This window comes from Mustela nigripes, chromosome 1, assembly GCF_022355385.1.
Source record: "Mustela nigripes isolate SB6536 chromosome 1, MUSNIG.SB6536, whole genome shotgun sequence".
Lineage (NCBI taxonomy): Eukaryota > Metazoa > Chordata > Mammalia > Carnivora > Mustelidae > Mustela > Mustela nigripes.
The window spans coordinates 107975517-107979160 of NC_081557.1; the positions used below are offsets into that span (position 1 = coordinate 107975517).

The window sequence follows — 3644 nt, forward strand, 5'->3', positions numbered from 1 at the left end:
GGGGGGGCAGGCTCCCTGCTGAGCAGAGAGCCTGATGCGGGGCTCCATCCCAGGACCTTGGGATCATGACCTGAGCCAGAGGCAGAGGCTTAACCCACTGAGCAACCTAGCTGCCCCAAGATTACTTTTTTTTTTTTTAAATCTTTAAATCAAATTGGGAAGACCTGCCTAGAGACCTATAGGGTTTTACAGCCCTCTGTGTAGAGCTTGTGTCTCCACACAGCGGGGAAGTGGTTCAGAGTGTGCGGACTTTCATTCAGACCTGGCTTCGGTTCATGAAAAATTTAATTTCTAGCTTCACTACTCAGCTTGTTGGCTGTGGATCATGTTTCCTAATCTCTGAAAATTTCCTCCTCTCTTCAATGAGGATAAGCATCCCAGCTTCTCCAGGAATCCATGACTGCCAGGTGCTTCGCAGGCTTGGCACTGGGGATTGCCGGCGGCCGTCCTCCTCTCTCTGCCCCCCTTTGCTAAATCCGCACAGCCCTCTTCTCTGCTCTGACAGGACAACACATGCCTCAGACAGATGACGGGGTGGTTAGGTAGAGAGGACTGTTCTTCTTGTACAGTGGATTTTAGCCATTTGGGCCTAAGATCCCACCTGCCCACTGTATTAACTTCTGGTTCTCAGTCTAGATTTGAGAGTTCGTCGTCTCAGAGTAACACTTTACAGACCACTGTTTGTGCTGATGGCTAACCTACCCTTTGTGTGACTCAGAGTGCATTCTGCTGAAGACTGAGAATTTCTGTCCCAAGATCCTGTGCATTCTGTGTGTGGAGGCTAAAGCCTGAAATGTCCACTGGTGTGTTTGTGGTGGGGGACTTGTGTGATGTGTGTGCTGTTGGCCTGGAGCAAAGTTAGCCACAGGGGTATTCCTCACAGTGCTAGTAGAAGCTCCGTATCTGGGCTGGGAGCAAGTCAAAGTTGAGGAACCCTGCTGATTATAATCAGATTATAACATCTGGTTGAGTGCTTTCTATAGGTCAGGCACTGAGAGACTTGACATAGTTCATGTCATTTGAATCTGTACAGTAATCCAGTGGGGTGAATACCCATTTTGTAGATGAGAAAACTGAGGTAGAGAGCCCAGGTAACTTCCCCACGGTTACTCCTATCTGGCCATCAGTGGCACAGAAATTCAAGTCTGGTCTTTCTGACCCTAAAGGCCAGCGTGAGCTGCATCACTATTCTTTTTTTTAAGTAACCTTTCCTCCCATTGTGGGGGGGTTGAGCTCACAACCCCAAGATCCAGAGTTGTAGACTCCACTGACTGAATCAGCTGGGCGCCCCTGCATCACTACTCTGAGTGACTCTAGAAGGTTGACTCTGGTTAAATATCTTGCCCAAGATTGTACCACTTGAAAGTGGCAGAACCAGGATGCAAACCAGCCTGCATTTAAGCACTCTGCTTTAACTCCTCTGTCATAAGCAAAGGCCCAGAGGTGGAGTGACCCACTGTGGGGCAAGCCGGAGCCCTGGGAGCCTGGGAGGCGTGGAAACGCCTGCAATGATTGAGTGATTGGGTTTCTAGGTCTAGATTCAATAAGCTCGTCCCTCCTCTCCCTGCCTGGTGTTTGCTTATTTCCCTAATTAAATTATAACTATACTGAGGGAAATAATTAACAAAAGCCCTGCTTTCTCTGAGACCTATTTTTCCCTGTTCCTTCTCACCTCAGTTTGTTACAGAATCTTTCTGCTTTTTTGCTGAACATTAAACTCCATTTTTACAGCTGCATACTAGTTGATGAAAATGCTATAATTCGCCTGACCATAACTTTCTGCCTATAGACTTTTTTATTTTGGAGTTGCTTCTGTTAGTACAGATTGTAGATGTAACAATTGAAAAGATTGAGACACTTATTATCATAACTTTTCAAGAGTCTAGTTATTTAATGTCATTACATAAATATGTAATTTTATCTGCATTATTTAAAGATAATGTAATATCTTCTATAGCACCATCTTACTCTGGTGTTAAACCTCACTAAATTTGGTTTTGTATTTTTTAAGAATCTGTTTTGCTGTTTTAATAAGCAGCAGTATGGCACCATCCATCTTTTAAGTTTATATTCTTTTTTTACTGATGTGTAGTTGGCAAACAATATAGTAGTTTCAGGTGTTTAACATAGTGATTCGACCTTATGTATATATACGTTATACCCTTGCCACCGTAAGTGTACTCACCACCTGTTGCCATATCAGCTTATTAACAGTGGTGGTCACCGTGTTTGCCGTGCTGCACTTTGCATCCCCGTGTCTTTCGTTTATAGCTGGAGGTCTGTACCTCTCAATCCCTTTGACCCATTTCGCCCATCCACCTGACCCCCCTTAAGTGTATTCATTTTTGTTCTCTAACTAAGGTATGTAGAAATAGGGGCGCCTGAGTGGCTCAGTGGGTTAAAGTCTCTGCCTTCAGCTCAGGTTGTGATCCCAGGCAGGGTCCTGGGATTGAGCCCCGCATTGGGCTCTCTGCTCAGCGGGGAGCCTGCTTCCTCCTCTCTCTCTCTGCCTGCCTCTCTGCCTACTTGTGATCTCTCTCTGTCAAATAAATATATATATTTTTTAAATCTTTGAAAAAAAAAGTATATAGAAATAAACCTTTTTTGTCATGTTTGATGGTGGACTTTTTCCCACTCTATTTTTCCCCCCTCTTTTAGTTGTAGTTCTTTTTTTTCTTTTCTTCTTTTTTTTTTTTTTTTTAAGATTTTATTTATTTATTTGACACAGAGATCACAAGTAGGCAGAGAGGCAGGGAGAAGGAGGGGAAGCAGGCTCCCTGCTGAGCAGAGAGCCCAATGCAGGGCTCCAATGCGGGGCTCCATCTCAGAATCCTGAGATCATGACATGAGCCAAATGTAGAGGCTTAGCCCACTGAGTCACCCAGGAGCCCCCTAATTGTAGTTTGTTTGTTTGTTTGTTTGTTTTGCCTTTTTTTGTGTGTGTGTTTTGTTTTTTTTTTTTTTTAAGATTTTATTTATTTCAAAAAGAGAGAGCATTTTAGCAAGCACAAGCATGAGCGGTGGGAGGGTCAGAGGGAGAAGCAGACGCCTGGCTGAGCAGGGTGCTGGGCTTCACCAGGATCCTGGGATCCTGACCTGAGCCAAAGGCAGACACTTAACCCACTGAGCCACTAGGGCGCCCCTGTTGTTTTTTGTTTGTTTGTTGTTAAGGCAACTTTTTTTATTTTGGAGCATTTCCAACATATTAAAGTGTAATAGTATAGGGGCACTTGGCTGGTTCAGTCAGTGTTGGGTATAGAGCTTACTTAAAAAAAAAAAATAGAATAGTATAATAAGTTCCCATTCACTCATCAAGTCGTTTCATGAGTTACTAACTCATGCCTGGTCTTGTCTCCTCTATGCTCCCCATGCAAATACCCCCTTCTTTCTTATTTTGAAGTGAATTCCAGATGAGATATTGTTTAATGTGTGATTATTTCGGTGTCTCTAAAAGATAGAGACTTTTTGGGGCACCTGGGTGGCTCAGTGGGTTAAGCCGCTGCCTTCGGCTCAGGTCGTGATCTCAGGGTCCTGGGATCGAGTCCCGCATCGGGCTCTCTGCTCAGCAGGGAGCCTGCTTCCCTCTCTCTCTCTGCCTGCCTCTCCATCTACTTGTGATTTCTCTCTGTCAAATAAATAAAATA

The 3644-nt window shown here is 44.4% G+C and overlaps 1 protein-coding gene across 4 annotated transcripts in view; it reads left to right on the top strand.

The window, feature by feature from the left end:
• SLC39A14 (solute carrier family 39 member 14) overlaps positions 1-3644 on the top strand; it is a 49352-nt gene that overhangs the window by 28501 nt on the left and 17207 nt on the right. The gene's annotated exons all lie outside the window — the stretch shown is intronic.